Source organism: Anser cygnoides, chromosome Z (assembly GCF_040182565.1).
Source record: "Anser cygnoides isolate HZ-2024a breed goose chromosome Z, Taihu_goose_T2T_genome, whole genome shotgun sequence".
Classification (NCBI taxonomy): domain Eukaryota; kingdom Metazoa; phylum Chordata; class Aves; order Anseriformes; family Anatidae; genus Anser; species Anser cygnoides.
In genome coordinates this window covers 77,604,269-77,627,224 of record NC_089912.1, presented here as the reverse complement: position 1 = coordinate 77,627,224, position 22,956 = coordinate 77,604,269, and the positions used below count along the sequence as shown (strand labels likewise).

Sequence of the window (22,956 nt, the reverse complement as noted above, 5' to 3'; positions counted from 1 at the left end):
ATGGCTTCCTCCAGCAGTATTTTGTCCTGTTATCATCACTCATGGCACAGAGGAACCCCTGACTTTAAACCTGCCTCTTTCTTAAGGGAACTAGTTGCAGAGAGTCTGCAGGCAAACCTGGTGTTCCTGCCAGTGCCGGACAGTTGCCCCTAAGAGCTATCCCTCCTCAGGGCTCTGCTCTTCCCTCCCAGCTCTGTGCAAGCAGCTACAGACAGCGCTCTTCTCTCCCTCTTTTGAGCAGGTCCTGTCTTGCAGTGTAGGCTTGTTTAGGTGCATCTCTTTAATATGCTACCATTACAGTCTTCAATGCTGCAGTATTTCATTTACCTGGCTGTGTCGTCTTCGGAGTCTGTGACTCCAGTGCTCAGCTCATGTGCTGGTGCTAGATTTCAAGCCTACCACCACAAACAAATTCTGGGACTTCTGTCTTTGTCTGCATCTTCTGAATATAAATGCTGAGGCCAAGCCTTGTCTGCCCCAGCTATCTGCCTTTTCGCACATCCCGGTGAAGGCAACAGGCTGTGAAGACTGTCTTGGAGTTTAGATCAACTCCATCATCAGTCTCCATGTCCCTTGTGGTTGTTGTACAGCAAAGGATGCAGCACCCTCACTGTGCCCTCTCCCCTCCGTGCTGCCACAAGGACCTCCTTTGCTTCGGAGGACTCCAGGTGGACAGGGCATTCGATCCGTGGGAAGAACGCCACAGGCTGAAAACAGGACTGGCTGCTGTTTGCCTAGGGGACAGGACCTGTGAGGTGTGTTAAATAAAGTAAACGAAGACTTGCATTTCCACCAGACTGAGGTCAAACTTATCACTGGCTAGCTTCCAGCTGGTGAGGATGTGCTTGTCACCCATCCTCTCCAAGAGTCAGGTGGGTTTTATAGTGTTTAAAATCTGTAATGAATTGCTGTTATCAGACCAGTGATACATTTCAGTCACCCTTCTCTTTTTCCTCTACTGAAAAAATACCAAATGCCCTTGTTTATTAAATCGTCCTTCCTAGTCTGCTCACTTGACAGATTACCCAACTTTTATTGTACTGAAGTAACAGTACACTTGTCCCCTTGTGGGATGGAGTTGGGAGAGTCTTCCTTGTGACTTTGTGGAGTTCCTTTGATACCAAATTTTAAAGATCTGGTACATCTGGTTGTTCAAAATTAGAAACTTAACAGTAAGGTATAATACATCAGCCCTCAAATTTGTAGTCTTCAATGATTATAAGTACTATGTAACAAAGTTAAAGAAAATAAACTTTTTTTTTTTTTAATTTAACACTTAGGAATGAGAACCAAAAGTCATAATTTAGATACAACCCCTTTAATTAATTCCTCTAAAGATGAAAAAGGTTCTCTAAAAAGTCTATGAGGGTACTGCCAGCAGAAAACAAGTCATATCTACTCTATGTACACATGTCTTCAGTGTATGTCTTCAATGAGCAGAAGAGCCCTTAATGATTGGGCTTAATTGTTACTCATCAACACCACTGCACCATCTGTCCTGAAGTGGTAATTTTCTGTGATAGCTATATAATACCACAGCATCAGGGCTCTTCAAATATCAGGATTCTGAATTAATCATGAAAGGGTTTTCATTAGCACCGGAAAAAAACCTGTGTCAATTAAAAAGACTTTCTTTAAAACATATCTGGTCAAAGATCATTTCAACCTTTCAAGGAAACCGAAATGCATGTGACAAATTCAGCAGGGCTGCTGCGCCCTGTGCTGGCTGTGGCCTCTGCAGGAATTTCTGCAGCACTGTCTCTGGTCTGTCGCTGGAAAACCCTTCTTGCTTCAAACTTTTCATTTACTCCCTTATTTAAGTCTTGTGGTAGGACACAGTATTCCCTCCAGACTCCTTACTTGGCCCCAGTTGCATATAGAGTCAAATCTTAATTTTGTATTGCCACAAAATGAGTTCTGGGCATGTACTTTGCCAAAACGTGCCACTTGATCTATGTTAATAATGACAATTTTTGACCATCTTTGTCTTCTCATGAAAAAGTGATACTAGCAGGGATGTGAGATCTCTCCAATAAGTTGGAGGGGAGTACAGAGTCCAGACCAATGGTATCACCGATGGTCTGGTATCACTGATGCCAGTCAAAGGTGTGAAGCTGCTTGCACTGGGGGTCCAAGCTAGGTGGATGTCCAAGCCTGTGTGAATGCAGAACAGCACAGAGGGAGAGACCTAGAGCAAAGGGACTAGGGAAAAGAAGAGCATTTCAGCAAACAGCAAGAAGCTTGCTAGGAGGTAGAGGGACAGCACGGTCCTTCTGTGTGTGCAGCCATTTGAGATAGGCTGAAATCAAGCCTAGCATTCTGGGAAAGTTATCTGGCTTCAGAAAGGAGTCTGTAAGTATTAATGTTATGACAGTAATATCTGTATGGTCTTGCTGCTTGAAACATGTAAAGCCCTTCACGTCTGGAAAGACCTTCAAGAGCTCACCAAGTTCATCTCCTTGCCCTGTGTTGAGATGGGTTATATCTGTTACCATCCCTCAGTATGGGGCTCTCTGGTGCCTCTGCAGGTGAGCTGTTCCAGGGCTTTGCTATCCTCACTCCTGGAGTGATATCCAGCTCACATCCAGCTAGCTTGCTGCACTACACCCACTCTGTCTGGTCTGTTCCACTGTTGACATGGGGACAGCCAGTTTTTCTCCTCTTTGCTGTAATCTTTTATGTATTTGAAGTTGAATCCCCCACAGATGCATTCTTGATCAGAGCTTTGGAGATAACATTGTGCACAAGTTTGGTGCTTCAGGACTTTCAGAAAGGCAGTGGAAAGCAACAGCTGTCTAAACTCTTCCAGACACTGCTAGTAAACTTCCCACTCTCTGCCCTGAGCTGTCTGATGGCACATGCAGTGAAATGTCAAATATGGAAAGCCACTTTGGCACAGAGCCCATCTTTTCCTTGGGTGGGTGAGAATGACCGACTGTGAATCTGTCTGGAATGCTGTAATGATGCTAAGCGTGGCTCTGCTCAGTGCCACTGCACAACCAGCAGTGCACGCGAGCCTCTGAATTTCCTCTTACACAGCACCCGAACACGCCGCTGTTAATCATGACCAAAATGGCTATTTATGTTCTAACTCCTCGTTGGACTTTACTATTGAGAGTCACTTAACAGCATTTTTGATCCCAGTTTGCCCAGGAATTGCAATGCAGACTCTTCTCTTGTGTTGTCTTTTCCTGCACATGGTATGAGGCATAACTGTGTGACCCACAGGAGAAATCAGCACTGTTACAAAGAGTGTGTTAAAAGCACTGTCAGCCCACACTGGGAGCAGTTACAAGCACCAGGATGAAGTCTGAGCGTCTTCAGCACACAAAACTACCTTCTTAGAGTGATTCCTTATTTGAAGTCTTAATTTTTAAATTCTCTTTTGCTCTGTAGTTGAAATTGCTTACATTAACAGCAAGAGATAATTGCTTCTGCCTTATTCATGAGACTGGGAGATGAACCCAGGAATAACTCTACACGGAGTGGAATCGACTGCCTGGTGACAGACTCCATAACAACTTTTGTGTTATAGAGGGGGAAGGTCCTGGCATAGAAGGTATGTCTGGCTGCCTCCAGTACCTAACTTGCGAAGTCACTGGGAGCACAGAGCGGCTTCATTCTTCTGCTAGCACTGTTCAGCATGCCCTCCCAGGAGAAGTCCAAGAAAAGAGAGCTTGAGCTCTTATGGCCTCTAATAACTATTCTGGAGTCTGAAGGTGACATCCAGGCACCATGAGAGTCTGTGTGACTTCAGGAGGCTGAGGAATTTCGCTGGGAGGGTTTTCTAAGGCTTGTGTATATCAACTTCGGAATAACGGAGCCTGTTTTTTTTGGAGTATGCTCATCATTCCTGCAAGCACAACAGTGCAGTCAGCATGGCATTCTTAGCACAGGCGTTGCACTTTCTCATGTTTTCTTATTTGGCACTGGGTTTATTTACAGGCAATTTTCTTTCTCTGAATATCTCTTCTTTTTACCTTAAATCTCTCCCAATATCAATAGGAGTGACTTTTCTGCAGGAACAGAGAGGGAAAGTGTACGCACCTAGACTCTTCTATTTGACCGTGTTTGGTGTTAATGAACCAATTAATTTTATACAAGATACTGGCACATCGACTGTTTCACTTTGCTGTGTAAACTGTGTAACTAGTAACACTCAGTTGGTCTCTGCACCTTCCGATTAGGCCTAAAAATTATTAATCCATGAAACCCTGAAGTATTACATCCTTAAGTAGCAAAGTCTCTCACTAGCAAAAACCAAGAACAGTTCATCGCATAAATTCACCCCTTCCTTCTCCCTCCCCTTCCAGTCTTTGTGTTATTGCACTGTTAAAAATGAGATTTAAAGCCACACAAAACCAGGGCCTACAGAATTATAGTGTCAGTGACATTTGAAAATAGTGGGGTTTCACATATAACCTCATTTATTTCAGCAAGTAATGCTACACATAAGGGCTTAGCCTATAGAGTTTTCTCTTTAACATGCTCAGTTTCCAGTTGCTGTTGAAGCTATAGCACATCAGTGGTTGAGACTGGGTTAGGGTGGGAAATCCTTTTGGCATGAATATGTAACTCCCTCCTGGCCTCCAGGAGACCTTGTTCCCCACAACTCACTTAACATACTTACCAAGGGGAATGATCCACATACGCATTGCGTGTTGGAGTCCTGTTCCTGCAGTGTCACCAGTGGTGGGGAGTCCTGGGGTGAGGGTACAACTCACCCACCTCTGATCTGGGTTATATAGGGTTTCCTGCCTCTGGAGCACCCAGTGAGGTGTGCTCTTCCCCCAGGCTGGTTTCCTGCTCTGCTGCTGGGAGCAGGGCTGCATGGGTGCACGGTGGCATGTCACCTCCCTTTGATACAGCTCCTGCTTCACCTGTGACGGGTGCTGATACTACAATGTGGAAGATGTTAGAAAAAGTCAATTTATCTCATGTACTACTGGTCCATGAAATTCCACATAGACTGACAGTGCTGCATACAGGGGAACAAGCAATCTTCTTCCTCATCAGTGGGACTTTCTTGTTGCTGCTTTGTATCACCAGGAAATGTCTCTGGAGATGGGATCTGGTGAAACAAACAGCTCGTGCCTTGCTTTGAGAAATTGTGACAGGGCGAAAGAATCCAGAAAACATGATCCTTTCCAGAGTCCCTGCCTATGTGCCTTGTGTGAGTCGTTAAGAGCACAAGTTTATTCATTACTGATGGAGGTCAGAAAGAGGGAACGAGAATGGAAAAATGGGAATGGAAAGAAAAATACCTGGAGAGTACCCTCTTTCTGTCTTCTCTTTTTATCCATACTAATACACATCAACTGCTGTTGGAATTGTTGCTTTCTATAACAGATGCATATCAGTTCAACACCTTTGCCAGCACTTCTCAGCCTAGACGTTATGTGGAGCAGGGAAAAAGGGGGAAAAGTTACGCTGACCAGATGGCCTTGTTAGCAGAGAGCAGAGAGGTAGGAAGGCAGAGGACCAAAGACAATGCTGAAGGTGCTGGTGTGAGCCACACCCAGGGCTGATGTGTGGGTACAACTGGTGATAACTCTTGATGGAGAATCTACACATATGCATAGCTACCAGTGGCCACTCAGCTGTAGCCATCTCTGCCTCTGTTCTTTTCTGATGTTTTTTCAGCTGTGGTCGATTTTATTTTGGTGGACCCAAGAGAATACTTCATTTTGCCTGGCTGATATCACCACTGGGATAGGCTGTGAATATTTAAAGCACCACCCTGTACCGCAAGGATCAGATTGTTCTTTATCTCGACTGCTGTTGTGCTCTTGATCTCATAATATCTATTCTTTATGAGTGTCAATGAAGAATGGGCCTGATGCCCAATTAGATGAAACTGACTCTATGTTGCCGGTCTGACTGATAATACGATGCACTGAGGTGTCATTTTCATCTTTTGAAGTCTATCTCATTTTTGCTAGAGATGTAATAGCAAGACCATCCCAACATGATGTCATTTCTAAAGCTTGCCTTAAAAGTTCCAGTTAACTGAGGCTCTTGTAATAATTTGTTTTCATTTCGGTTTGTGCCACTTCACATATGCAGTCTTAAAGTCTGAATTCTAAGAATCCCCAAATTAAAGAACATTTTAACATTTTGGTTTGGTGTTCAACTAGTCTGTAAAACAGCCTCCAGTGGGAACTCCTCTGTCTGACCTCAGACTCACTTACAACCCGACTCAACTTGAAAAGGTTGTCAGGCTTTGTTAATTTGTCAGGGAGCTGGGATAAGATTTGTGTTTGTAATCACACTTGAGGAGCCATGGCAATCTATCCTGCAAGTGCTCAGGTGTGAGCTTAAATTTAGCCATTGTTTTCAGTGCAGCTACTTGTGTATTTAAAGTTCAGCAGGAGCTGATGTTTTTTCTAGATCTAAGTTCTAATTAGCTTCTGAATTTGGTACAGCTCAAGTAATTTCAGAAATAATATGCCAAAAGCAACTGTGTATATCATAATCTAAATGAGAATATACCTTTTAGTTTTCTTCTGTCTGGCAGGACCCTGTGATACAAAACAGTCACATCTGTCTATTTACTACCTTTCTTCCTGACATCTTAATGAGAATTAAGAGATGCATATTTTCTGTGCCAGCATCACCCTGGCATTTATTAACTGACTGGGCTAAAATCTAACCTTAGACAGAAATAATGAAAACATGAATCCAATGTGACTTCATATTCTCTATAGTTAATGGTCTCATTAGTGATGCCACTGTTTTAAATGATGGTAGAATAACTCAATATGCACATTAATGTAAGACATTGATAGATTATTAATTATCCAAATGCTGAACTAAATTAATCCCTGATATAATTCTAGGGAAGCCAAATCATGCCAGAAATAAAATTGATCCATGTTATTCTAGGTTTGATTGTTATGACTAAATTAATACTGAGTTACTATCTAAACATCTGATAAAAGTCCAGACAGACTTTCTATAGAATCAGAAAACCATGAAGTGGGTATCAGGGGCTTTTTTAGTGTTATAGAATTGTAGGGCCTCAAGAGATTGTGTAGCCCATTTCTTGGCTGGAGCACAGTAGCAATGATGCCCAGTTTATTCCTGGCAGTTTTTTCTCTAATCTGCTCTTAAGAAATCTTGAAATATGTAGATTCCACAGCCTTTCACAGCAATCCATTCCTATGCTTGACATCCATAGTGTACGTAAATCACAGGACATCCAGGGATGCTGAAAGGCAGCTAGATGTCTGCCTGTTGAAACACTCAAAAGATGTTAGGTACATGATAATTTGGGTCTTTGTGACCCTGATTTTTGTTTGTTACACATTTGCAGGTCTATTTACTAGTCAGATACATTGAGCTAAAGCCAAAATCACATTATCTAGCATTACCCACTGGATAATGATGTTAGGATAATATACGATAAGCCCAACCAGAGAGTAGGTCTGTATGTTAGGCAGGTATGTGCTGAGGCTTACATGGGTGCCTCTTGCCCAAATCTGATTAAATTGCTGAAGAGTTCTCACCTAGGGAAAAACAAAGCAAAATAAAACAAAAACAACTACAAAACCAACAAAAACCCACACCTTTGTCCAGCTAAGATGAAGATTCAGAGGTCTGGTTTTACCAGAATTCCATAGCTGGAATAAATTAATTTTCTCAATATCCATTAGGGAACTAGTATTGTGGTGCTTTAATGATATCTCTGCATGAATCAATGTTTTACACAGAATTGCTTTGACTTTCACAAATATCGAGAGAGTGCCTAATTGATTGTCAGACTCCTTAAGTAGCATTGATTTTACTGCTGCAATATTCAGATGATGAGGTAATTGCATCTTATCAGCTTATTGAAAAAGTCTTGTTAAAGCAGTCAATGGTCATGGACTTCTCAAGCTTCCTAATTTCTCTTTCGTTGCTGTTCTGATTTTTCTTTTCTGTTTACTTTGTATTTTGATCCACTGGGTCTGAGTTCTGCAAGGTCGAGTGGAGGTCATTACATTGATATGTAATGGGTATTATGTGGATATCACAGGGTTACCACAGTTATTTCCTGTTCTTGGCAAAGACAGCAAACTGTTATGGTGCTTACAAATTCAGGCCTGCAATGATGCTCACTGTGTCATGCAGAGGAAGACAACAAGAGTTTGGCTCAGAAAAGAGCTTGTACACACAGATAAGTGTTAGGTTGCCCATATGATGGTGGTACAGTACCTATAGTGCATATCCAAAGAAGGGCAACAGAGCTGGTGGAGGGTCTAGAGAACAAGTCTTACGAGGAGTGGCTGGGCGATCTGGGGTTGTTTAGCCCCTAGAAAATAAGGCTCAGGAGAGACATTATTGTATTTTACAGTTACCTTAAAGGAATCTATAGCAAGGTGGGGACTGGGCTCTTCTCCCAAGCACTAAGTGATAAGATGAGGGGAAATGGCCCCAAGTTGCACCAGGGGAGGTTTATGTTGGATAATACTAGAAATTTCTTTACTGAAAGGGTTGTGTCGCATTGGAACAGGCTGCCCTATATAGGTCAAGTTACCATCCCTGGACGTTTTCAAGAAATATGTAGATGTAGAACTTAGTAGCATGATTTAGTGGTGTACTTGTCATACCTAGGTTAAAGGTTGGACTACATGATCTTAAAGGTCTTCTACAGCCTGAGGGATTCTATGATACTATTCTGTGATTCTATTTACATGTGATATTTATGCCAATGGACTCTGCAATAAAAAGGGGAGTTCTGGGAATCACCACCAGAATGTAAACAGCTTGTTTGGTGCTGTGAAACTGCACTCTTTTTGGTGCTTGCATTGACAGCAATGCTATTAAATGCCAGATTGCCCATGCTAATTCAGGTGCTTACAGGCATATGATGATATCCACAACTCTGCATACAGTCTGCTAGACCCTCGCCCCAATCTGAGCCAAGCTGTATCTTCACGAGGACCTTCTGTATTTCTGGGTTACTCCAGCAATCACCTATTGATCACCAGCCGCCAGAAACTTTAATCTGATTACAGGCAATAAAATTGGTTTCTATCTCTGGCGCCTGACTCAGGTTTCAGAGCAAGGGAAAAAGTATGACATCACCCCTGCTTGCATCTGTGTTGGGTAGCTAATGAAATTACACGAAGGGTTTGAAGACCATTAAAGTCAATGTTGATCCTTATTATTATTAAGAGCACTTTCAAATTTACTGCACCACAGGGCAGGCTTGAAAGCATCATTTTTCAAAGGTGTGTGCATTGCATTGGATAACAGTGAAGAGCCCTGCTGGCTGTAGAGGATGCCAGCAGCAGAGGGAATCAATTCTGAAATTAATTGGCTAAAAGTCCGCTTAGCTCCTTTCCTGTACAACCCCACATCCCATTATTTGGTGATAATGGGCACAGTAGCGACCTTGGGACAAGAAAGCCCCAGGTGGTCTCTTGCGTATGAAAAGGAGACGGTTGGTTGCAGAGGTGTCCTCCTGCAGACTGTTGTGGCTCTGGGGTTGCATGGGGTCTTCACTCCCTTGTGGGCACTGCTGAGCTCTGTGCAGGTGCACAAATGCCCCTTGTTCTTCCATTATCTGCTCCAGCAGAATGATTTATTTATTTTTTTCCAAAAGTTGGTATTGCCATTTTGAGGTTCAGACCAAGAGCACTTAATGCTTGATGCCCACATACATTAAATGCAGAAATACAGGACCACAGAGTGGTTAAGGTTGGAAGGGACCTTTGGAGGCCATCTGGTCCAATGCCCTTGCTTGAAGCAGGGGCACCCAGAGCAGGTTGCCCAGGACCATGTCCAGACACCTTCTGAAGATCTCCAAAGAGGGAGACTGCACAACTTCTCTGGGCAAAATGTGCCAGTGCTTTGTCACCTGCACAGTGAAGATGTGTTTCCTGATGTTTGGATGGAACCTCCTGTGTTCCAGTTTGTGCCCATTGCCTCTTGTCCTGGCACTGGACACCACTGAAAAGAATAAGACTCTGTCCTCCTTGCACCCTCCCTTCAGGTATTTATACCCCCTGAGCATTCTCTTCTCCAGGCTGAGCAGGTCCAGCTCTCTCAGCCTCTCCTCATAGGGAGGTGCTTTAGTCCCTTCACCATCTTGGTGGCCATCCTTTGGGCTCCTGTACAAGTGTCTTTTGTACTGGGGGGCCAGAAGTGGACACAATGTGGCATCACCAGTCCTGAGTAGAGGGGAAGGATCACCTCTCTTGACCTGCTGATGATATTTTGCCTGATGCAGGCAAGAATACCATTAGACTGCTTGGTAGCCAGGGCATATTGCTGTCTCATGTTCAGCTTGGTGTCAACTTGGACTTGTAGGTCCTTTCCAGCAGAGCTGCTTTTCCATCTGGCTGGACCCCAGCATGTCCTGGTGCCTTGGGTTGTTCCTCCCCATGTGAAGGACTTCTTGTTGAACTTCCTGAGATTCTTGTCAGCCCACCTCTCTGGCCTATCAGGGTCCCTATGGATGGCTGCACAGCCCTCTGGTGAGACAGACACTCCTCACAGTTCTGTGTCATCTGCGAATTTACTGAGGGTGCACCCTACCACATTGTCCACACTGCTACTGAAGATGGTAAACAGGACTGGACACAGTGTTGACCCCTGTGGTCCTCCACTCATTTACTGGCCTCCAACTAGACTTTGCACCACTAATCACTACCCTCTGGGTCTGGCCATTCAGTGAGTTTTGATACACCGCACTGTCTGCTCATCCAGCCCATACTTTAACATCTTCCCTCTGAGGATCTTATGGGGAAAAGCATCAATGGCCTTACTGAAGTCCAGGAAGACAATATCCATGGCTCCCTCCTCCTCCATCAGGCTGGTGATTTCATTATAGAAGATCATCAGGTTGTCCAGGCATGACTTCCCCTTGGTGAATCCATGCTGACTACTCCTGATTATTTCCTTCTCCTCTGTGTGCCTGGAAATGGTTTCCAGGACAAGCTGTTCTACCATCTTCCCAGAGATCAAGGTGAGGCTGACCTGTCTGTAGTTCACTGGGTCCTCCGTCTTGCCATTCATGAAGTTAGGAGTAACACTTTCCTCCAGTCTTTGGGTACTTTTCCCTTTTGCCATAATTGAGCAAAGATTATAGAGAGTGGCCTTGCAATCACATCTGCGATCTCCCTCAGCACTCATGGGTGCATCTCACCAGGGCCCATGGACTTATGTAAGTCCAATTTGCTCAAATATTTCCTGACCTGATCCTCTTCCACCAAAGATACATCTTCCTGGCCTCTGGGACCTGGAATTCCTGATGGCCTTTACTTGCGTGTAAAGACTGAGGCAAAGAAGACACTCAGTACCTTGGCCTTTTCACTGTCTTGAGTAACCAGGTCTCCTGTTTCCTTCAGGAGAGGGCCCACATTTTCCCTAGTCTTCCAGTCCTCTATCACTGAGGTACCTGTAAGAGCCTTTCTTGTTGCCTTTGATATGCTTGGCCAGATTCAATTCTATCTAGGTTTTAGTTTTCCTGACTTGATCCCTGGCTACTCAGACATCTCTGTATTCCTTCCAGGTTGCCTGTCCTTGCCTCCAACCTCTGTAGACTCCTTTTTTTTTTTTTTTGGGTGTGTGTGTTTGAGTTTGTCCAGGATCTCCTTGTTCATCCACGAAAGCCATTTTTGCCCAACTTCCTCTTTGTTGTGATACATCACTCCTCAGCTTGGAGAAAGTGATCCTTGAATATTAGCCAACATTGCTGAGCCCTTCTTCCTTCCAGGGCTTTGTCCCATGGTACTCTACCAAGCACATCCTTGAAAAGGCCAAAGTCTGCTCTCTTGGAGTCCGGGGCTGTGAGCTTGCTGTGCACCCTCCTCACTGTCCAAAATATCTTGAACTCCACATTTTCATGGTCACTGCAGCCAAAATTGCCTTTGACCTTCACATTCCCAACAAACTATTCCCTTGGATATTTTGATATGTGGATAAAGGAGAATTGTATTCCAAGTGCTGTAGATTTTTCATTAGATTTTTGGAAGGGTAAAGCTGATTTTTGGATTTTAGAACTAAAGAAAAAAAAAAGATGTGGAAGAAAGAGCTTTATGTGTTGATATTAGTATGAGCAGGGTGAGCTTCTAGGGCTCCCCGGATTGTGGCGGAGAAGGTGTCCCTGATCAAGCTCAAGTTATACATAAGGATTTTACAGTCAATGAAAAAACTAAAATCTGCTTGTGTCACATGTGATCTTTCAAATTCAGCTGAGAAAGGTGGCTTAAAAGCTAACCTAACTAGGCTCACAAGGGTTTCCTTGACACGAAAACCTTCTGGCTGATACAGGCTGGGAAGGATGTGGATGTATTCTCTGTAGGAGTTTTTGGGTTGAACCTGCACAGCATTTTGGCAGGGTTTCATGGCTCAGACTTCCTGCTGCAGTGGGAAGACTGGCTCCTCTGGTAAGTTTACCACATGGCAAAGTGTGTCCCCAGCATAGAGGAGCAACAGCGACTAGGCTGGAGAGTTGTCCACTGTACCCTGTCTTGTTGCTTCATCTCCTCAGCAGCTGTTGTTCGTCAGCACAAGGCAGGGCAAAGGCAAGTTTATTCTGTCTATTGAACATGTTGATTTAATTCAGGTGATGGCAGCTCCCAAGTTCAGAGTGAGGACAACTGGAAGGAGGGTCTTGGAGATGCTGTCTGGCAAACCACCTGCTCCTCAAACCAGCAGTGCACACTTCTCCTGGAGGCTGGCAGTATCTGTGTAGCTCTGCTAGACATCTTCTGGGTAGGAATCACCCCTGGTCTTGTGAATTATGCTCATAAATAGCAGATGTGCAGCAGCAAGTCTGAGGTAAGCACTTGGAAGAACTGGGACTTGAAGGACTTTGAGTGAAATGTTGCATTTTGCAAATCCTTCAGTTTTCTGGTGGAGCTGAAACCCCTGCCCATGCAATTTTCTATCTGCATCCTGATGCATTGATGAGGAGAGGGGAGACACATCCATGGGAATCCTCAGAAACAGTTATTTCTCTTTTTCAGTTCTGCATTGCCTTGTCCCAGCAGGCTCATAAAACCTTTGTAATAGAGCTGCGCTGTGTAAGAAGTGGCTGAGGGAATGGTGTGCTTCCTAGAGTGGATAATGTTGCCCAGTTTTCCAAAGGGAGGCCATTTACAATGGTGAAAATGGTATAATCAGAATGAGTGTGTCATTTGAAACCATTCTAAATGTCCCTGTATTGAATTTTAATTTTATTTGAGAGACGTACAGCACCAGCCCCAGCACAACAGAGCAGCATCAATTAATACTGGCTAGATAAGGAACTGTATAAAGAGAAAGCACAGGCAGAGATGGCCTTAAATAAAGAGTGAGTTTCAATCAACAGGCTAGTCTGAGTAGCTACCAAGAGGTCTGTCTCTCATAAACAAAAGTTTCCTTCCTGCAGGCATCTTAAATCACTTCACAGTTGTTAAATACAAACAGAGGAAAGGACAGAGGCAAAATCTGAAAATAACACATGCTGTCCCTCAACAGCATTTTTGCTATCCGCATCAGCATTTCCAAGCATGAATTTGCAAGGGCTCTTGCTTATAATAGATTTTCTTAGCAGGTACTTGCCATCTTCAGCATCTAGAAACTTTGTCACTGGCAGAGCTAAGCATAGGTCCTAAAACAGTCAGCCCAGTCAAAAGCAGTGAGGCACACTTTCCTGGCTAGCAGTCATAGATTTTCTTTTTCTAATATTGGAATTCCACTACAGGGACATTAAACACTATGACTGCAGTAATATTGGAACCAATGTCCTGAAAATCAGAAATTCCAGTGAAATGATGTACTATACAAGACATTTTCCAGTCCTCTGCACCACCACTGAAGCCTCGCATATATTTTGCTCCTTCATTTTCATATATATTATATTGCCCATCAATGTGCTGCTGCACGTTGCAGACCAGTGAGAGTTGGTGACACAGTGCTTGGAGGTAGAGATCAGACCATAAGCATTTATTCTCCACTCAGAGCTTATAGCTTTGGAATAGAGTTGCCCCCTTTGGAAACTGCAAGGCTACTATTCACATTATAGGTAAATATCTGTACAGCTACAGCTCAATCTGTTCATTCACTAGGGCTCCAGTGGTGCCTGCAAATTTGGAGGAAAATCAGCTACTCATCTATGAAATTAAAAAATGTCTATTTAGTAACTCCCTCTATTCCTTCTTTTAACACAAAATATAGTAAAATATCCTGGAAGGTGCTCAGACTAGAGAAGGTACATGTCACTGCAATGAAATCAAGAATATAGCTCCAAAGCCAGATCACATAGCCATCTGGACTCTTGAGGCATACTTCAGACAAGCCTGATTAAAAACCCAAGAAGCAAGAGCACTAGAAGAAGGTTATTAGAAGAACCTAGGTGTTAGCTTAAAGCTCATCAGAGAACAGCCTGAAAGCTAGGTCTTTTTAGGTTTCAAGTTATAGGGAACCCTTGGATGCCACCATAGTCTCAGGGCAGGTTCTTGGCTAACCTTTCTTGTGGAAGAGACTTTCCTGGGCAATGCAAGAATGTGAGGGTGTGAGCATGCTGTTTTGGTGATTTCACCACTTACCTTCTCTAACTATGGAAGAATACAAAAATTTAATCCTCACTGGGCAGCCCCTTCACATGAGTGGCCAAGACTTCTTGCCTTGCCCTTACCAAAGCACTGCATTTGGCAAGAACAAAAATCTTTGATCAAAGATCAAAACTGCGAGCTGAAGTAGAGTAAAGCATCTCAAAGATCATGGATAGTGCCATCTTTCTCCTTCTATCCTAGTCTCTGTGTCAAGTGAAGATAGATGGATCAGATAGCCCAACAAAAACTAAGGAAGAGCAGCTGCTCTGAAGATAGCTGTCATTGTGAATATGTTGAAAAGATGGTGATTAAACCTGATGGCCTAAGATTTAGTTCTATACAAGGCTTCTGAAATGGGTGTGTGTGGGATATGTGGCATATACAATCTTGTACAGATTTGAGCCTGTGGTGGTTACTGGATATACTGACTGCTGTTCTTTATAGTGGCAACTGTTGATAGTGGTACCTCACAGAAACGTTTAGGAAATTGCTCTAAAGTTGCATCAACAACAGGAGAGAACAGCCATCTAAAAGCAAGACTGGAGTTAGCAAAGGGAGCTGATGAGTATTATCTGTAGTAGGCCTAGTTAGCAACCTACATTATGGAGTTTGCAGACTTCACTCCCAGCAGACTGAGATATCAATGTAGGTTTGTGTAGAAGCCACTGAGAAGCTCTCTGTTTGTTTATGGTTTGAGTAGAAAGGTGCAACCTGTAGTTCACCTGCTTTTGCTAGTTAGTCAGTGGTTTGGTCTTAGCTAGGAACTTCTTCTTAGCAGTTAGCTAAGAACTTATTCTTCTGGGCCTGGAACACAAGTACTATGAGGAGCGGCTGAGGGCACTGGAGTTGTTTAGTCTGGAGAAGAGGAGGCTCAGGGGAGACCTTACTGCTCTCTACAGCTACCTGAAAGGAAGGTGTGGGGAGCTGGGGGTTGGCCTCTTCTCACAGGTTACTAATGATAGGACTAGAGGGAATGGCCTCAAGTTGTGCCAGGGGAGGTTCAGGTTGGAAATGAGGAGACATTTCTTCTCAGAAAGAGCAGTCAGGCATTGGAATGGGTTGACCAGGGAAGTGGTGGTGTCACTGGGCCTGGGGGTGTTCAAGGAAAGGTTGGACGTGGTGCTTAGGGACATGGTTTAGTGGGTGACATTGGTGGTAGGGGGATGGTTGGACCAGATGATCTTGGAGGTCTTTTCCAACCCTAATGATTCTGTGGTTCTTACCTCACTCTTTCCTCATATGTGTATTCATCTACTTGTTATATCATTGATCATAAGCTCCATACCCACATCCTGCTAGCTGGCAAGATAGTGCTGGTGCAGGTTTGTTTTAAAGGGCATGTTCAATAAGGCTGTGTCAGAAAACGTGACCCCTTTTAAAAATGCAAGAGGTTTTCACTCCTGTGTTATTGTTATAGTAGTTGGTAGTTGAGTGGAAAAAAAAAAAAGAAAAAAAAAGAAAGAAAAAGAAAAAATATAAATTGCATTGGGTCAAAGGGTAGATTTATAGAAGTGTGTGGGTGTACTGGAAGACACAATTCCTTCCCCACAGAGGCCGTTTGCATTTCAAGATTTTGGAGTCAGGTTCCTCCTTCATGTCAATCAGCCTGTGGGCTGAAGAACCATACTTCGATCACAGTCCAGCAAAAAGTAAATTTTGTCATAGGTTACATTAGAGAGCTTCAATTAATTTACAGGCTGAACCATGATAAATGTCACTAGCCTTCCACATATCAACATTTGCTTCAGAATAATTTACTGCCTATATATTGGATGTTCTATCTATACAAAACCATATTGCAGCCTGTTAACTTGAGAAAGATAGGAGAGTGAGAAAGCATTCTAATTTCTCATCAGTGTAAGAAAAGATAAGAAAAAATATTAACACATTGGATAATAGCTTTCTGAATAGAGCTGGATGAGTTTGCAAGAGAAGAGTCCCAGGCACTGATCCTGGTCTTTGTTAGATCTGGAATAAATTCACCAGAGTCAGCGTAACACAGGTGGTAGTTCAAAATGAGCTGCTGACTTTGGAAATTATACATTTTTTAAGAAGCAATTTATACAGGCAAGATTCTGCTTTGATCTTCATGACCGTGAATCTGGCAAAATGTCATTAAAGTTAGTGGTGTCTCTCTGGGTTTGTGTTGAGTGTCAATGAATCAGAGTCATGGGGTAGGAAGCAACTACAATCTGGTTTTATATTTCACAGTCACATTAAAAATGATGGCTGGGGACCTACTGAAAAGCAACATATGGTTGATACAGAAAGCTTCAGAAAAAATCTTCTTCAAAATCAACCTTAAGTTTTCACATGGAATTTAAATTTCATTTTATTTTAGTGACAAGATTTTTTGATGCCTTCCAGCTCTTTCTGTCCAGCTCCCTGCTCCTGACAGCATCCAGCACCCACACAAAGCAGCCTGTTGAAGCCATCCTCTGTCTCTGATCTGGGACAGTCTGTGGGTATGATGGTGACCAAGACCTCCTTAACATGTTCCTGCGGTGCCAACGTCACCATCAGAAACTCTACCACTGGAGAAAGCAAATTCTCTTGGGAAGACACACTGAAAATGCTTCTGCCATTAATTTCTGCATTGCCTGGAGATTAGCCATAGCTGGGCTACAAAGCGGATGGGAACTCTGGTTTGGAAGGTAGGATCTGAACACAATGATCCTGCGGAGGAACAGGAACTGAGGCAACTTAAAAGTGAGGAGGTATGTGACCATCGGCTACAATATCCATTAATTATAAATGCTGAAATACGGAGTAACAAACAACTCAATTGATTGGGAGCGGACCATTGTCATGCTTGGCCATGGCTGTGGATAAACCTGACTTCAGGGATGTTATCTTGATAGAAAATCAAGCTGCCATGGGTAGAGTAGTATTTTCTCCATTATCAGAGAGGAATTCCTACAATCCACAGCAGTACTAATTGTGGGTAAAGTGTATCTCCCAAGACTGTGGACTTTGGGAACCTCACTTGATTCAGCCCGTTCATTCCAGGAGTGCGTTGCAGGACAGGTAGTGCCAAATTTCTGGTAGTGCCCCAGATATTTTCCAATACAAAGACCAGAAAGAAGTTGTCAGAGTGGTGGCTTTCACCTTATACCTTAGCTGATACAATCACAAGGAATGAGCCTCATCTCTTGCTATGTTAGTTGTGATGGGATATATTCCCCATACTGAAGAAATCAGGCTGCTGAGAGCAGCTGTGTCTAGGAAGGCCAGAGGATGCTCCTGGGGTCAGAGGAGTTTCTTCAGCACCTTGAGAATCTCCTCTGGGGCCTCTCGGTGTGCTGACATTGATTTGACAGGTGGCACACAAGGAAATCTTCTCAAGGCAGGGGGGATTAATCAGTGACTCTTTAACTGGGTTCACAATTTGCTGTAGTAGAACAAGGAGATTACGGCAATTATAAACTGGCTAATTTTGATACTACGAACAGCAAGACCATGGTAACGTGCAGTTTAATGAGGACTAATTGGTACCTCAGAGTCTAGTCTGCTTCATGTCTGTTGCTGTTAAATTGTTTATCTCCTATGGGTATACACCAACCCAGCACCACGGCAGCCTGGCCAATGTGGGCTCAGTTTAGAGAACACAACAGTAACCAAGTGATGACAGTGATGGTATAAATGTGTGTGCATGGTGGGGAGTGGGGGAAGCTGCCTGAGCAAATCTAAGGAGAGGGACTGAATTTCTGCAAGGGACAATTGTTTTCTCAATTATCCAGAGTTTCAAGTACATTGGAAGGTAATATACTGTTTTATTGCCATAAACCTTCTGCAGGAGAGAGACTATTATCCCTATTTCACAGAGATGCTGGAGGATGGATTTACCAAGACTATCATTTTCAAATATTGGAAAATATATTTATTCTGTAAATGTCTTGAACTTTTCATTTCAGAGAGGTGACAGAGGTCACAAAGGAAGTCAGCTGGAATTACTCTGAGTCACTTCTTTTGTTTAGTCAACCATTTTATTTTTTTTTTTGAAGGATAAGGCTGTTTGTCCTTTATATTTCTTGGCCAATTAAACTCTGTGAAAAGCCCTTGCAGAAGAGCAGGTGGACATCTGCCTACCTTTGCAGTTGCTGGGAGAGTTTGGAAGTTCTTGCAGCCAGACCAGAATTTCTTCAATCACACTGCTCTGTCCCACTGCAGCCAAGGCAGGCACCAAAGCAGTGGAAAGATGTCTTATGGAAAAGGCTAGCACAGTGCCTTGTGCACAATGCCTTCTGCACAGACATTGCTTCACAACACTTGTTAGGTGGCAAAGGCTCTCTTAGTATCTGAATGACAGACCGGAATACAACAGGTGATAATGGAAGTCTAGATGAAAAACCATCCTTGTACCTTCAGAAGTTACTTTCTTTTTTTTTTTTTTTTTAAAAAAAAGGGAAAAAATCTCTTTTTATTTATTTATTTTTTTCCCTTATATACCTAAGTACTTTCCACTCAATGCTCTTCAAGCATTTCAAATCTCTGACACTTTTCATCTCTGAATTCAAAGAACCTTTGTCTGAAGTAGTAAAATCACCAGCTAGCTAAGCTCGTTATCTAGTGCAAGAGGATTAGTTTTCTTTTGATTAAGGAAATGACCTTATGGAGAGCATTTGGAAGGGGCACATTTTGCCTGCCGTCAGCCATGCTTTCAAAGTGCAACCACTGCTTTATCTGCTTAACCAGAAGATGAGATTTTATTTACTTGTTTTCTCAGAAGATATATGAAAAGGATTTTAGGACTTGGCTCTCCTTGGTTTTGTATTAAAGTCTCCTATGGAAATTCAGAGGATTAGACTGAAACATCTTTTTTGTTTAGACTGGATAAGCAGGAGGACAAAAAGAGGCAGTTTACCAGTAGGGAAGGGAAAATGGTGGTTTCCTATTGCAGTGCGTTGTGCCCGCTGAGTTTGTTTCTGACCTCACCCACTCCAGATTAAACTCCCCAGGGTTTTAGGGGAATCCCTTTGAAGAGGAGTTTTTGGCCCCCATTTTATGCAATATGAATTATCTTCCTAACTCAGTCTCTCCTAAATAGAGCAAAGGGAATTGGCAGCTTCTCAGCTGTCTATGGTTTCCCAAAGTTTGACATCCCAAGCAGGTGCCTCTGTCTGTGTGGCTTATGTGGGGCTCCAGCATAGCCAGGGGAGGCGAGCGGGCATCCCATCTGGAAGCAGAAGCATAAATTAGCTCTGACGAATAGCAACATGACTGTCTGCAGATACTAAGCCGGGCACCTTAGGTGTCTGCTCCAAGTGATACCTCAGGCCCCTGAGGACACTCGCAGTCCTGATGTCTCTGGGGACCTGGTCCTGGGGCCTCCTCTCACCCTGCCCATGCCCAAAACACCATTTCAGCCCATCCCTCTGAGAAACTGTGTCACTGTTTCTGGGATGACACAATGTAGATTCTGCAGAAAACCCGTAAATACGAATAACCATAGGATGCCAATATCCACAGAAGTGAGATAGACGACTAAGTCTGTCCTGAATCTTTTGGCTGCTTCTCCAGTGCCCCTCATTTTCTGTGAGCTGTGGTATAACCCATTACTTCTTCCCCAATATCACACTGCACACAGCACTCTCATACCTTGAACATAAAAGATGCTATAAAAACCTAATTGTATTCTGTATCTGATGTTAGTATAATATTCCCTCAACTAATGGAGGACTTTGCAGTGCCCATTTAATTTCTCTAATGTTAACTTTCTAGACAAATTTAGCTATGGTACAAAGGTTTTATGTAGAGCAGGATTTTTCCTTTTAATTTCCTTCCTGTTCTTGCTTTTCAGCTGAAGGTCTGATTCCATGGAGCACGTTGTTCTCCTTGATAGGGTGAATTCAGCAAAAATGGAAAGAAGCTGAAAGATCATTAGAGCTGCCTGTGTTTGAAACTTTCACTTTGACCATTCGTGCAAGTTTGCATTTTTCCTAAGCTGGAATATTTGCACCCTGGGTTACTGATGGCTGTGAACAAAGAAAACAATTTTCCTCAGCGGCCCAGTGTGATGGAGAAATTATGAGTTTATTTAAACTGCATTGCTTGAAATGCTTTTAGCTAGCTGTTAAGCTCTGCCTTTAAGTTTACTTAAAGAATTAGGAAGAGTTTACCTACTCCATCTTGACCGTCTGAGGGCAGTGTCACCTAATACTTGCTAAAAGTGATGGTGTCTGGTCACTGCATACTATCTGCGCTGCACCCACCCTCTAAGGATGTCATCCTAAACTCACAGATGTCAAAGAGATTTTCTTCAGATCTTGACTGCATTTTGGACTTGAATATATTGCGCTCACTCTCCTGGGCCACAGTGTTTACTGATGTAAACTTTTAACTGCACAGAATCCAGTTTGGGACATAGGCCTGAAACTAGATGGGACCAAGACTGACCTTCAGGTCAGACTTCTTATGGATGTCCAGTGCAGATTTCTACTAAATGATTTTTGCATGAAGCTGTTTGTGTACTTCTAGAGCATGACTTTGGGAACACTATCCAGTCATGTTCTAACGATCTCAGGTGACAAAGAATCTACAGTGCTCTGGTAAACTATTCCATAGGCACTCAAGCTCCCTGTCAAGAACATCCATCTTATCCTAGATTAAGTACATTAAGCACATGTTTCACCAGATATTCAGTTATTCAGAATAAGTTGTCCTTCACTTAATTTTGTCTTTGTTGTTAATGGCAATCATATGTTTTGGAGCACAGCAAACCATGAATCCTTCTTGTGGGTGCTTATACGAATTACATGCTTGCAGGTCTTTCCATCTCATCCTGAAACAATGCCTTCTGTTTGTGGTCAAAACGTGTTTTAGGTAGGAGGAGATGGGAAATCCTACGGAAGGGACATCAGAAGAAAAGGAAATATGGGTCTTCTGGAATGGGTAGACCCTTAGGTTTTCTCCTCTGGACTTCAGGTGCATAGTGTGGGGATGATGTGAAAAGGGGGATGGCACCTGAGTGATGATGATTTGTATCAGCTAAGAACCTGACATCATATTTATGGTTTAAGTAGGCTAGCTGTGGGCAACTGAAGAGTGTCGTGTGTTTGAGCTTATGTACATACGACGTCACATAGGATATAAGGTACATTTATATAGAGATGTACCTCAAACCTAATCCTTCCTGTTTTGCTCAGACAACTTAGTATGATTACCACACACTTTTAAGTTCCTCTTTAAACTGTAACATAAACTATTGCAACGTGATTTCTTCTGGTGGGAAATGTCAAAACAAGTTGATTTTGAGGAGACAAAAAAAGAGAGAAACAAATGATTCAGTACCTCTCAGCCCTTCTCTAGCAACAAAACTATTTGACTGCAAAGGTCTAATCTATGTCAAATAATTAGGAAAGGGGAAAACAATAATTTTGAAAGAGACATGTAAGAAACCCAAAGGCAGTGGTGATCAGCACAGTAATCCCAATGTGTTAGAGCTGATCACCCTGAACCTGTTTCCTACTTAAAGCATTAAATGTAAGAGGTTCTTTCATATTTTCCAGATGATTAGTGCTGAGAAATCACACTGACTGCAGAAATACAGTGATAGATACAGATGGGTGCTAACATTGAGGTACACGTGTTTAATTAAACACCAGTCTATCAGATGAGTTTTAGTGGTTGTTTAGGCACCAATACCCAGCTCTGGGCACTCAGGTCAATTCTAAATGCACTGGAGAACAATTATGGAAATAGCAAAATCTTACTGGAAAATTGATGTCTGGTGGGTGGGAAGTTGGCTCAACCCTTTCTCTTCTTTCATGCATTTTTAAAGACCTGATATCATGTGAAAACACTTGCAATATTGAACTGGAATCAGAAACATCTGGTTTAGGGTAGTACAGGCAGTGGTGAGGGAGTTGTGTCACTTTGTCCAGACCAATTACTAAATTACAGCTTGCCCCTCAAGTCCCCATTAAGATTCACTGGAGCTCCCCACGGCTGCAGCTTCCCCTCTGGGGAGCCTTCCAGCAGCCGCTGCTTTTAGCAGGCTGTTCTTCCTTCTGCTCCTTGCCTTGCCTAGGAGTGGGCTCAGAAGTCCTTGCCTTCATGGTGAGGGTCGGTCTTCACCCACTCCCCTGCCCACGCTCCCTCCCTGGCTGGTGTCTCAGAAGCACCACAGCTGTGGGTCAGGGAAGAGAAGAAGGGCTGAGTTCCCAATGCTTAGTCTTTCTTCTCTCTGCCCCAAGGCTCCCGTAAAGGCCAGCCGCTCGGCCCTGCTCTGCGAGGGAAGCGCCAGCTGCTCTGCTGGACGCCTGCACCCACTGCTTTGTCTGTGCCCAGAGCTGTAAACATCACCCTGAGCGCTTTCCCAGGAAGGACGAGGACAACAAGCTGATTATGTGACAAAAACACCCAAAGTCCTGTTTTGAGAAAACTTCGTCCCCGGAGGAGAGCAAGGTCTGCGGGAGACACAAACAAG

The 22,956-nt window shown here is 43.3% G+C and overlaps 1 long non-coding RNA gene across 2 annotated transcripts in view; it reads left to right on the top strand.

The window, feature by feature from the left end:
• LOC106042080 (uncharacterized) overlaps positions 1–22,956 on the top strand; it is a 61,937-nt gene that overhangs the window by 22,756 nt on the left and 16,225 nt on the right. For both annotated transcript variants that reach the window (XR_007169220.2, XR_007169219.2), the window contains one exon: positions 16,896–17,245. This is a non-coding gene — a long non-coding RNA (uncharacterized lncRNA). The remainder of the gene's footprint in view (positions 1–16,895; positions 17,246–22,956) is intronic.